We start from the raw sequence: 13,389 nt of genomic DNA, 5'->3' as shown, positions 1-13,389 counted from the left end.
TGCTGTTCACATTTTAATCTCCAGAAAATCAGAGGCCTTAGGTCTCTAATGCTCAGTTGAAACATTCCCTTCCACCCAGAACACAGGGAGAGACAGTTTCATTGGGTTGGTCGGCAATTGTTTGTTTTTGGTTTTGTACTGGGGATTGAACCCAGAGGTGCTTTACCTCTAAGCAACATCCCCAGCCCTTTTTATGTCTTATTTTGAGACAGGTTCTCACTAAGTTGCTGAGGCCGGCCTCAAACTTGCAATCCTCCTGCCTCAGCCTCCCAGGCTGCTGGGATTACCTGTTTGTGCCACTGTGCCGGGAGGTGATTGTTTTAATCTATATGTTCACTGAGGATATGACCCTCATTGATTTCTCCTGGCTTAACACAAAGGTTGTAAATCAACTTCCTGCTTCTTGTACCAAGGCCTTGTCTGTTTCTTGCATTAAAAGGCTAGCCTCCAGAGAACTGAGACGACCTTTTCCTTACAGGAAGGCGCCCTTCCCTCCATCTTCCAGCAACAGCAGGAGTTTGCAAGCTTCCACTCTTATTTTCGGTTACCTCTTTATCTTACCACCTCAGGATTTCCCGTTCTTCCTGGGAAGTCAGCTAAGCATTTATGAGAATTTTTTTAATTACCTAGCATGTCCAGGTGTTTGAGAGCTTGGGATTTGCAAGCTGTCATCACTTGCCATATTGCCAAAATGAGGAGCTTATTACAAGCTCACGGTAAAATATTCAAAAAGTATATAAGGATATGTGTTGAAATATTAGTCTTCTCATCTGAAATCAGCCTAATCCTCAAACCACCTTGCTGGTAGTAACAGCATTTACCTTTTTCTTTGGCATATTTCTAGAAGCATGCTATTCATAAATAGCATATATATGTGTACATATAACATGAATATTTGTTTATATAAGCAGGAATATGCTTTGTACTGTACTTAATGTATATTGGTGGACTTGAGATGGAGCTGCCTCTATTTTATCATGACTATATAGTATTCCGTTATATGGATATACCATGATTTATTTAACCACGTTGCCTGTTACTGAATAATTATGTTTTCATTTATTTTCTTTGTTTTGGTAGGGAGTTACTGGGGACTGAGCCACATCCCTAGCCCTGTTTTATATTTTATTTAGAGACAAGGTCTCACTGAGTTGCTTAGCACCTCACTTTTGCTGAGACTAGCTTTGAACTCACCATCCTCCTGCCTCAGCCTCCCAAGCTACTGGGATTATAGATGTGTGCCACTGTGCTTGGCTTCATTTATTTTCATATTAGTTAATACTCCTGTACATGTCTTTCCTTGTATCTCATTTAATGTAATTCTCATTATTTGTCTATTTCCCACTCTACCCCACTCTGCCCCATTGTGAGTTCCTCATGGTCAAGGACTTTATCTTTCATTGACAACCTGGGAACCAGGCATGGGGCCTGGCACTCAGTGGGATCTTACTTCATCTTTGTTTCTTGATTCACTGTGCTCACCCAGAAATCAAACCAGCAAACTCAGTCCTGACCTCCAGCAAATATTAATCCCAGTAATAAGGACAGCTATTGACTCTTCAGTAATGTGTAGCTATCAACGGAGACCTCCTCTAGTCTAGACATGAGCTAATGCAGTCTTTACAGCCACCTTGAGAGATGAAGGATTTCATGGTCATGCTTTGCAGACCAGGAAACTGAGGCGCAGGTTACCTAACTGTAAGAGACAGAGGGCAGATTTGAACACGGTTTTGTCTGAAGTCAGCTCCTGGCCTCTTGAGTACTGCTTAATTAACAACTGCATTGGCACAGCCAACAATGAATGTGTTTAATTGTTCATTCCTCCTTCTATTCATTCAGTCAATCGACAAATATTTACTGGGAGTTCACGATGTTCCAGGCAGGGAGTGATACGTCTTGATGACAGATGAAAACATTCTACCTGATGGAACTTAGGGTGTGAGGCGGCTGTCATTTTAAGCCAAATAGCGAAACTTGTCTTGAGTGACTTGAAGCGCCCCCCCCCCCCAAAAAAAAAAAAAAAAAAAAAAAAAAAGCAGAGGCTTCAGCATAGTCTCCTCAAGCGCAGGAGGTCAAGAAGGCCTCCAGATGGTGAGAAACCGGAAGGGCCTGGAAGGACTAGAGCGAGTTGGGGAGGTGGCCAGGAGGGTGCGCCCTGAGGGTCCAGCATGACCTCCTCTGGGTCTAACCTGGCTCTTCCAGCCTCGTCCGCTCTCCAGGGACTGGAGAGCCTGTGTCCTGCTTCTGGAAGATGGCTGAGCCCCTCAGCAGCCCTTTCTAATTTTAAAGCCTTAGCTGCCTTGATTGAGATCCCAATTTGGGAACAGGCCTGTGATTGGCCTGTGGCTCGGAATTTTCACCAATAAGCGGAGCGGGAGGTGGGGCGGCGTCCCTTAAAGCAGCCCGGAGGCAGCCTGGGGAGGTTGGAGCTGCTCCCCAGGACCCGAGAGATTTTCCTGGATCGGAGCTGCGTGTGGAGCAGCTGCCGCCCGGGGCATGGTACCCGCCTCGCGCGGAGCCCCGGCAGGGCCCCCTCGGGCTCTGCGCAGCTGGTGGCCGGCAGCCCGCCGGGCGGCGTAGCCGCACCCTGCCCGGCCCGCGGCCCCTCTCCTGTCGCCCCGCAGTTTCCCGGCCACGGAGGCGCCGCAGCGCCTAGCGATGCAGGGCTGAGCCGGGTAAGTGGCCCCAGGGCAGGGCGCACGGAGCTGGGCGCAGGGGCGGGTTGCTCCAGCAATCCCGATCCTCCCTGGAGAGCGGGCCTGGCCCTGGGAAATGAACCTGTGGGAGAGTCGCGCCTCGCCACCGGTGGCTGGGAGGCAGCGCTGCCCAGGGGGACCTTGGGCGCTCGGGTCCCAGCGCAGCCACTTTACCAACCAACAGTGGTTAATCATGATATCACGAGGAGAGGGTGATGTCCCTGCTTTGGGACTTCTTCGGGGGTGGGGGAATCTAAACTTGCAAGGATTTGCTTTTTAAACAGCCCTTTCAAATGGTTTTCTTATCATTCCTTTCCCTTAAATATTTAAAGTATGTTTACTGCGGCGACCTACTTATTGCCGTGGAACTATGAAGAGATATGGCTTAACGTCTGTCTCCCGAAGATCTATCTGAAAACATCATTTTGGTGGTCCCCCATACCTTTCTGGTGTGTGTTTATAGTCCCTCAAAATGGAAGTGTTGCTTATTTTGCTAAGACTTTAAACATTCATGTCTTTTCTCCTTGGTGTGGACTTTGGTAAATAAGCAACTCCGGATTTGTTAATTCATTTTCGCTGAGTTGGAGGTGGGGGGTGAGGTCCACTCTCCTGGTCTTCCTCTCTCTCTCTCTCTCTCTCTCTCTCTCTCTCTCTCTCTCTCTCTCTCTCTCTCTCCACTCGAGGAATCTGATTGGAGAAGCTGGTGGGGTTGGGGGATGCTCAGTTCTGCCCCGACCCCCCACTCGGGGGTGCTAAATGCACCCTCTCATCTGCCCCTAGAGTCAGGACTTGGGGATAACTGGGATCTTGGAGATCTGGGATGCTTGGGCAGCTGTGCCCAGAGAAGATTTAAACCAAACCAAAATAATCGTGAGAGTGGGTGGGTGGGTGGCTGAGGTTTAAAAGATGCAGTTTCCGTCCCCACCCCCACCCCCACCCCCATCTGTTCACTTGTTTGTACCTAAGCAAGAAGTTGGGAGGTAATGCAGAGGGTCAGAGTTTAATGTTTTCTTTTTAAGATGAGGCAGCTGGAAGACATACCTTCCAAAATTGGAGCAACGTCTAATGCATGCATTGCCAAATTCCATTTCCGCCCATATTAAATTATTTTGGCTTTTAGCAGCCCTCTTTTTGCTAGGCTGGCTTTTATTTTCGGTTGTTTAGGTGGTGTGAATCATTTGTATACTTTGGGTTCCCTGCTTTCTGCACACAGATGTTTTTATCTGTGCAGCTCGTTGAGTAATTAGAGAGGTGGACACGTCCCCACTTGGGGTGGATGGGGGCCTTTCCTTTTCAAATCAATTGCCAAGTCTTCCCAGCCATTGGGCAATTCAGATAAAGGTGTCAAGTGAGCTGAAGAATTTATATGTGCAGCTAATTCTGCTCCTCCTACAATAAAACATCTTCACATGGGGCCAAAAAATGAGGGAACAGAGAGGCTCATAAAGATGATCCTGTGTTCTGAGTCACTGACTACCCAGGTCTCCCTGGATTTCTGAGAACCTGCCAGAAGAAAACTGTCGACTGGATGGAAGTTTTAAGAAACGCAGAACAGACATCAGAACAAACCCTCCTTGAGTGACTTTTATTTCTGTTTGAAGGAAAGGAACACTTTGTTAGAATAACACGTCGTGGCTGCTTTTCAAGAGCAAAGGGGAAAAAAAAAAAAAAACGGTTCTGTTCCGAAGACAGATTCGTTTTGAGAGTGTGAATCATTTGGTTTAGGTTTTTGCTTTTTCTTTTGCGGTGGAGGCTTGCAGATGATTAAACGTCCTGTCTGCAGGAAATTACCAGGAGATTTGAGTGTTTTCCTGAATCAGCCTCAGATGGTACACAGCTTTGGGTGTAATACAAGAAAACTCTGTTACTAGGCAGTCTTTCTTCTGAGATACCTTCAGCCTCACTGGGGTGTGCAAGCAGCTCCATCAATGAGCGTTCTATGTTATTTTAATTTGGGGGGGGGGTGCATTCTAATGGAAGATGCTGATCCAGCCCTCGCTCCCCTCCGGAGCTTTTTAAGATAGAACTTATTTTTGAGATGGTTTTATCGAGCCTATTTCTCTGCTAGCCTCCTCCTACCAGCTACAGCAGGAAAAACTCTTGGCTCCCTTTCCCAAGATTTCCTTTAAGCTGGGTGGCTGTCCTCAGGGATACAGATGTCTGGAGGAGTGAGAGCCGTGCTGGAGTTGAAACTCACGCTTGCCAATTTGGTGGTGACATTTTATGGTCTTTGTAGAGTCATTTGCAGAGAGGGGGACGCGGTCCTGCGCTGACTTTACCCTAAAGTGCACGCACCATGTGAAGAGTGGGTCATTAAAAGACTCTAAAGGACAGCTGAGGGACAGAGCATGGGGCTTTGTGTAGTTGTGTATGCAGAGATGTGGTTTTTAATAATTCGGAGAACTGGATATCATGGTGGCTGTGTTCCCCATGATATTTTTCTTCATCTTTCCTGAAAGAGATTCAGTCACATTAAGCACTTCCTAGCTGTCTAATAAAATAGGAGAGCTCTTGGGGGGGGGGGGGGGGGACGGGACATCAGCGCAGTGTGATATTCTGATGTCATTGGGAAGCAGCAGAGGGAATAATGTTTTCAGCTACCAAATCACAGAATGGCAATCCTAGTTGAATATAATGAAGCTTTATGGAAGTCATATTGAGAGCTTAAGTGGAATGTTCCAAAAAAGTTTCTTTGATATATATATAATTTTTTTTTATTTTCTCAAGATCTAAATGGCAAGGGATTCTTTTCTAGGATACTTAACATTTGATTACGATGCAGGTTGTGTGTGTGTGTGACGGTCTTTTTTTATACATCCTGCTGCTATGTGATAAGCAGAGGAAGATTTTTTTTTTTTTTTTTTTTTTTTTGGCAAAGATTGCAATCTGGATGACGGTGGAGGGAACAGACACAGGTACTGTGCCACTCGGTGTCTGGGAAAGCTCTTGAATAATTTCCCTGCAAGTGAGGCCCAGAGGCCTTTGAGACTTACTCTCCTTGGGCTTGGAGTAGCCAGCCAGCATATAGACTAAATCATGACATCTATTATGAGGGTCTCCCTTGTCACAGAGCACCTTCTCGGGCAGGGTGCCCTCCTAGAGGGAGTGTTGGACCTGATGTTGCTTATCACATCTTTGAAAAAACAATGATCTGATTTCTTAGAAATATTTGTTGGAGGTTATGCTGTGTTCACTGAGGCTGATGCACTTAGTGACTGGTTCACTTCATTTTATTTATTTATTTTTAGTACCAGGGATTGAACCCAGGGGTGCTTAACCTCTGAGCCACATCCCCAGTCCTTTTTTATATTTTATTTAGAGACAGGGTCTCACCGAGTTGCTTAGGGCCTTGCTAAGTTGCTGAGGCTGACTTTGAACTCACAATCCTCCTGCCTAAGCTTCCCGAGCCGCTGGGATTAGAGGCATGCACCACCACGCCTGGTACTTCATTTTATTTTTTTAGTGATGGTGACTGTTCAGGCCTCTGGAGATGAGCAAATGTCTGCTGCATTGGAGTTCAGCTAAATTCTAATTTTGAGTAGTAGGTCATCCAGCCAAGATGTCTCACTGTGGCATATTATAAATGATAATAGTATTCAAAAGAATGGGAGTTTCTCGGCACAGATTCGTGTCTTATCCATCTTTCTCTGACTTTTCTGTGCATCAGAACATCGTTCAGAGTCTGCCTCCATGGGTCTGGGCCACAGGCTACTAAAGAGTCACGCAGGGTCCTAGGACTGTCCAACTCGAGTCCCTGCTCTCAAGCATATGCCCTTGGTGGTTTGGGGGTCTTCGCTTCACAGCTTGCTTCTGGTAGCACCCCCCTCCCAGACTGGAGCATCCCTCTTTGCTGAGGCACATCTCCTTCATCAGTAGGCAGCGACACCCAGGAGCCCCATCTGCATAGTGGTGCCCATGGAGACTATACTGGGAGAAGGCCCTAGTGCTAAGTGTCCAGCACATTCGCCTTGAGGTCTTTTTTCTTTTTTTCTTGTTATCAGGGATTGAACCCAGGGGTGATTAACCCCTGAGCCACATCCCCAGCCCTTTTTAGATTTTATTTGGAGTCAGGGCCTTGCTAAGTTGCTGAGGCTGGCTTTGAACTGTTTTCCTCCTGCCTCGGCCTCCTGAGCTGCTGGGTGCCTTAGCATCTTTAAGCGCTGAAAGAAAACCACCCAAGGTAAGATGGATTGGCTAGCAGTGTGCCTTTAAGCTCCCCAGTTTTGGGGAGCCTTTAGGCAGATTTCTCCCTTTTTTGGGGGGAAGGGGTCTTTCCTCAGCTCCCTTTGCTGCTTCCGCTCCTCTGATCCCTAACACCTCCCACAGGATCCTCCCACAAGCCCAAGGCTGTGGAGGCTTCTCCTGAAGTCCATCTGAGCCCACCTGTGGCCTCTTCCTCCATCTCTGTCTGTTCCCTCCATCTGGGTACAGGCCCATGGAAAGCACACAGCAAGGGATCATGGTGAAGAAGCCGGGCAGAGGCACGGAGAAGCCTTGTCTGGGCCCCTTGGCCGATTCTCCCCCATCTTGACCTGATTTCTCTTGCTCTCTAGCACATGGGCCGGAGCTGATTTTTCTTGCTTAATTGCTGCAGGAATGTGATACAGGACAAAGCACTTAACCTTGTGAGCCTGGCCTTCGTTATCTGTGCAATGGAATGCCCATGTCAATCCTTTCTCCCGTGGGTCCATGGGATGGAAGCTGGGTGAGAGCACGTTGGACTTTGTTCAAGTCTGTTCTGAGGATGGCTGATGTTGCCTGGTCACCATGGTTTCCTTACCTGTGGGTAACTTGCTCTTCTACAAAAGAAAACTAAAAAGGTTCTGTGTACCTTTGGCACATGCTCCATCTCTCTTGAGGGACTGCAGTTCATACTAGTAAGTCTCTGAGAAGCCTTGGAGTGCAGAAATGTGCCTACCTTGATTTGCATGTTCCATGCTGCACTTACCCTTTCTGTTGCCTCATGTACCCTTTTCAGTCTCATCTCAGCGTTCCCCACACCCCCCAGCTTGGTACTGAGGATCAAACCCAAGGGTGCTTAACCACTGAGCCACATCCCCAGCCCTTTTTAATATTTTATTTAGAGACAGGGTCTCACTGAGTTGCTTAGGACCTCCCTCAGTTGCTGAGGCTGACTTTGAACTTGCGATCCTCCTGCCTCAGCCTCCTGAGCTGTTGGGAAGACAGGTGTGTGCCACCACTGGGCCAGGCTAGCACCTTTTAATATTTTGCAGAACACACTTAGAGGGAAGTGGCTAAGCTTCAAAATCTTGACTCCACCACTTATTAGCATTGTGTCAGGTCACTTCTCTGACTTCTCTGAACCTTAATTTCTTTTTCGGTAAAACAAAAATAATGGTAACACTTGCCCTACAGAGTTGTTAGGGAGGGTAATAAGTTCAGAGATGGAGAGACTGCCAATCCTCCATGTGTTGGTTCAAGTGAATCTGTCATTCCTCATCGCTTATTCTGTAGGCTTCTGTGTCTCCTACTTGATCTTTTTTGTATTTTTTTTTTTTTTTTTTTTTTTCGGTGCTGGGGATTGAACCCAGGGACTTGTGCTTGTGAGGCAAGCACTCTACCAACTGAGCTACATCCCCAGCCCCATCCTACTTGATCTTGACTTAGAATTGTTTGGCTGCCCTTTCTTTCCTAGTTCCTTAGAAGTGGGACTCCCCCGTCCCCTTCCTCCTGCTCATCTCCTTTTACTCCTTGTAGCCCCCTGGTGACATCACTTAGCCCATGTTATCATTTAGTGATGACCAGCAAATTTATGTCTTCAGTCTGGACCCTCCCTCCTGAGCTCCAGACTCACAGCAGCATCCCTTGGTATCCATGGTAACCAAAAATCCAAAGATGCTCAAATACCTTATATAAAATGGCATAGTCTTTGCATATAACCTACACAGATCCTCTTCTATACTTCAGATCATCTCTAGATGACTTACAATAAAGACCTAATGCCACGATGGCACAGAAAGACAAACATCTGGCCAGGCATGGTGGCACATGCCTGTCATCCCAGCAGCTCAGGAGGCTGAGGCAGGAGGATCTGGAGTTCAAAGCCAGTCTCAGCAACGTAGCGAGGCACTAAGCAAGACCCTGTCTCTAAATAAAATACAAAAAAGGGCTGGGGATGTGGCTCAGTGGTTAAGTGTCCCTGAGTTCAATCTCTGGTACCTCCCACCAAAAAAAAAAAAAAAAAAAAAGGCAGATGTCTGTACATTTTCAGTACCGACACAAGGCTCCCCGCCACCTGAATACTTTGTATCTGTGGTTGGTCACAGCTGTGGACATGGGACCCCAGATGCAGAGAGGGCTGGCGGGGCTCATCTCTGTTCTCAGCATCTTCACACAATGTGGATCAGCTTCTCAAAACTAATGTATCAAAACATGACCCTGGATTTATCCCCTTCCCTAAGCTTTCACTTCCTTAGTGAAAGGCACCTCCAGCCACCAGCCACTTGAGCTAAAATCCTCCAACATCTTACCCTCCCCTTTTCCTTACAGGCCCACTTCGAGTCCAGAGTAAGTTCTTTCAGTTCTACCTCAAGAATATAACTAAACTTGGGGACTGGCTGGGGGGCGGGTAGAGAACAGGAAGGACTGACTGGAGAGAGGCCTGCGGTTATTGCCTGGGGGGCTGGAAATGGCCTGTGCCCCATGGGTGTGGTTATATGGGTGTCAGTGTTTGTCAGATTTAATCAGATTCTGCATGTGAGAGCTAAGCATTTGGCTATAGGTAAATTTCACCTCAGTAAAAAAATGATAGAAAAAGATATGGCCCTCCCATGGGGTCACTGCTCACCAGCTCTGCAGGTGCGACTTTCATCCACCTTTATTCCCTGATAACCTTCCCTGAGGGACGGAGACCCCTCCTCCAGCTCCAATGAGATCTTCCCCTAGGCTGCACTGGAGGAGCATCTCCCTCCCCAGCCAGCAGGACCTGAACTCTAGCCATGCCAGCCTGTTGATGCCCTACTTCCTGCCTACCTCTGAGCCTTTGAACTTGCCATTCTTTTTTTTTTTTTTTTTTTTTTTTAATTTTTACTTATTTATTTTTGATACGAGGGATTGAACCCAGGGGCGCCTAACCACTGAGACACATCTCCAGCCCTTTTTAAAAATATTTTATTTGGAGACAGGGTCTTCCTGAGTTGCTTGGGGCCTCTCCAAGTGGTGAAGGTTCGCTTTGAACTTGCGATCCTCCTGCCTCAGCCTCCAGAGCCACTATGATTACAGGCAGATCTTAACCTAAACCCCATTCTGTCAACAGGACATAAGGCTTAGCCCTTCTCCATTTCCTCCTAAGCCAACATTCTTCTTGGCTCCATTATCTTTTAAATTTTCTTCTAAGCTCTTTTCCAAATCCCAAATACTTGTTTTCAATAGGATAACCCTCTGCCCGTCTTTCCTAGTCCTTTAAAGTCAGGGACAGTGTCCTCTGTGTCTCATCTTCAGTGACAGTACTTGTCACCTGGTAGGGGCTCCCTAAATAGACTTTGATTGACTGTTACCTGACCTAGTGTCTGACATAGCAACTGCAAGAAAATGGTTAGCTAATTAAAAAAATTTCAAATTATGTTTTGCTATTTATTCTCCTGTTTCCTTCCTGGGGGATGGTAAAACTAATGTGCTTTTTGACCCCTCTAAGTCCCTGTACTTAACATTTCTGAGTCTCGAATTTTTTTTTTTTTTTTTTTTTTTTTTTTTTTTTTTTTTTATTGCCCATCAAGGTCAATGCTAGCTGCCCTGTACAGAGGTCCATAACCCTGGGGGAGAGGCAGTATTTAGTATTTGCACTATGTGCACCAGTATTTCATCACCTTTATAAAATTGCACCCCCGGCTAATGGTTTTCTTTGAAGAACCTGAGCTTCTGAAACCCCTTCCTAGGAAGTCTGATCAGATGCAGCTGTTCTGGGAAATGACTCCGGATCCAAGGGCTTTTAAAGATCAACTGCAACTCCCTCAAACGGGAGGCCAGTAAACATATATTTGTTTTAATCTGTTGCTGAAAATCTTCCCCAGAGAACAGAAGTTGAATGGTCCACATGGTACCCCGCACTTCCTGTCCCCTCTGACCCCCCGCGGCTCCCTCCACCTCCCACCCCATGTTATGCCTGGAGTACTTGCTTAACACATCCCAGCAAAGGGTGGCATGTTCTAGAAGCAGGGAACTAAACGAACAGATACTGGTAGGGATGAGAATGTTCTTCCCCAGGAAAGAGAAGAATAAGACAGGTATTTCTGAAAAGCCATAAGCCATGGTTTATATATTTGGACTGTCCTTCTGCTTATTAGAATGGGAAAAGTCCAGAGATTTTGTTTGCCTGGAATTTTGCTTTAAAAAGATGAAGGGTCCTTTCAGATCTCAGGGGGCCAGTGCTGCGATTGATTGGCAATGGCTGCCATGAGCAGGATCCATTGTTGTGGATAAAGAATTAGAGAATGTTATGGAGTTGAAAGACTCCACAGAGGTCATCCAATTATTTTTGTTTGTTCATTTGTTTTTTGGTTATTAAAGTATTGGTTATTGAATTCAGGGGTGCTTAACCACTGAGCCACATCCCCAGCCCTTTTTATTTTTTATTTTGAGACAGAGTCTTGCTGAGTTGCTTAGGGCCTCACTAAGTTGCTGAGGCTGGTCTCAAACTTGCAATCCTCCTGCCTCAGCCTCCCGAGCCCCTGGGACATAAATTCTTGATACCTTATGTGAAATACCCATGTTCAGTTTCTTGAAATAAAATATCACCAGTGCCCCAGAAGTCCCTTGCCCGCCCCATTCCCTTATGCTAATCACTGTCCTTGTTTCTAACATCATAGATGTTATCTATTTTGTACTTGATATAAATGGAATCACACAATATGTTCTCTTACATATTGCACTCATCATTCTGTTAAGATTTTTTTCGTTTTGATTGTCATATGGTTTGTTGCATATAGCACAGTCTATCCACTTCTGGGGGAACATGAGATTCAGGGACATGGTGCATGGTTCCTTATCTGGCGCTGTCCCTGCTCCCCACCCAACCCCCATCTTATGTCAGATGCTTTACAACATGGAGGACTACTTATAACCAAATATTTTGGTTCGTTTAGGCTGCTGTCCCAAAATGTCATAAACTGAGTTACCTAGGAGACACAGATTGCTCACAGTTCTGGAGGCTGGGAAGTCCAGGTGATCCTGCAGATCAGTGTCTGGTGGGTCCCCTTCCTTACAGACTGGGCCCCTTTTCTCTGAGTCCTCACATGATGGAAAGAGACAGCTGGCTCTCTGGGCCTATTTTTATTGGGTTACTGTATTAGTCAGCTATTTCACCGCCATGACTCAAAGATCCAACCAGAACAACTAGAGAGGAAGAAAAGCTTTATTTGGGGGCTCATGGTTTCAGAGGTCTCAGTCCACAGACAGCAGGCTCCATTCCTCGGGGCTCCAGGTGAGGCTGAACATCATGGCGGAAGAGTGTGGTGCAGGGAAGCAGCTCAGCAGAGAGACTCCCCTCTCCAGATACAGATATATACCCCAAAGCCACGCCCCAGCCACGCCCCCAAAACCTCGCCCCAAAGCCACATCCCCAATGCCCACCTCTTCCAGCCACACCCACCTGCCTCCAGTCACCACTCAGTTAATCCCATCAGGGATTCATTCACTGACTGGGTTAAGGCTCTCACAACCCAGTCATTTCTCCTCTGAACCTTCTTGCCTTGTCTCACAGGTGAGCTTTTGGGGACACCTCATCTCCAAACCATAATAGTTACGAATCCCAGTGATGAGGGTTCCATCCCCAGGGCCTAATCGCCCTCTGAAGGCCCCACCTGCTAACCCCTTCGCCTCTAGGGCTTAGGGTTTCGGCATATGACTTTGGGGGCATGCATCCAGAGGCCAGCAGAGGACTGTCGCTGATGCGCAGGAACTCTTCTTGCTTCTGGCCTGTCCCCCGCCCTTCCCAAGCCATCGGCTATGCCTACGTTTTCTTGATGTGTTGAAATCTTTCAAACCAGCACACGTTCGAGAACACTCTCTCCCCTTGGCCTGCCTTCCAGCGGAACTGGAACTGGATATGGTAGTTTGGAAGGAGTCGCTTCCCAGCCTGAGAGACGGCTCCACCTCCCCGCAGCCCACTGGGTGCTGTTCACGTCCTCCTACCTCCAGAGCCACTGCCAGGTCGGCCCTGCCCTCCTGGCTGCTCCACTGACAGACACGGTGGACCCCGGGGACCACTTCCTTGCTCCGTCTGAGGCCTCCACGGACGTGCTCTGGTGCTCCCATTCCCAGTACCAAGCCTGGCCTTGGGCACCTCCCAGACAGCCTCAGAGATGAGAGGGTGTCGTGCTGAAGGCTGGGGGCACGAGGGTGGAGGAGAAGTTGGCACAGCCTGGCAGAATGACGTGGGCGTGAGCGGGAAGCTTGGCACCGTTGCCCAGAAAGCTTGGGAGCTGCTGGCTTAGCTCAGCCATGTCGTCCCTCGTCCTACAGGAGGCTCAAGTTCACGCCTCACCTGCGCATGGCATGGGGTGCGGGAGGGATTCTTCCTGGGTCCCGAAATGGAGTTTGCTCATGGGTGAACCACTGCTGGGATACCGGGAAGAGTAGAATACAAAATGTGACCTTCCCCACGGTTCCCAGCTCGGTGGGTGCCGGGTTGGCAATTTATACATGTCTCTTTTGGGAAATATACAGTAGGCATCAA

The 13,389-nt window shown here is 47.5% G+C and overlaps 1 protein-coding gene across 2 annotated transcripts in view; it reads left to right on the top strand.

The window, feature by feature from the left end:
• Positions 1 to 13,389, top strand: part of PRICKLE2 (prickle planar cell polarity protein 2) — a 355,816-nt gene that overhangs the window by 189,839 nt on the left and 152,588 nt on the right. Inside the window, exon 1 of one of the 2 annotated variants that reach the window (XM_079114387.1) lies at positions 2,086 to 2,675. The exons of the other annotated variant lie outside the window; for it this stretch is intronic. The gene's annotated coding sequence lies outside the window, so the exon portion shown is untranslated. Of the gene's footprint in view, positions 1 to 2,085; positions 2,676 to 13,389 lie in introns of those variants that run through there. 2 annotated transcript variants of the gene reach the window in all.

This window comes from Sciurus vulgaris, assembly GCF_902686455.1.
Source record: "Sciurus vulgaris genome assembly, chromosome: 16".
NCBI classification, from domain to species: Eukaryota; Metazoa; Chordata; class Mammalia; order Rodentia; family Sciuridae; genus Sciurus; species Sciurus vulgaris.
Note: the sequence above shows the minus strand (reverse complement) of the source record. Positions and strands in the feature narration are given on the sequence as shown.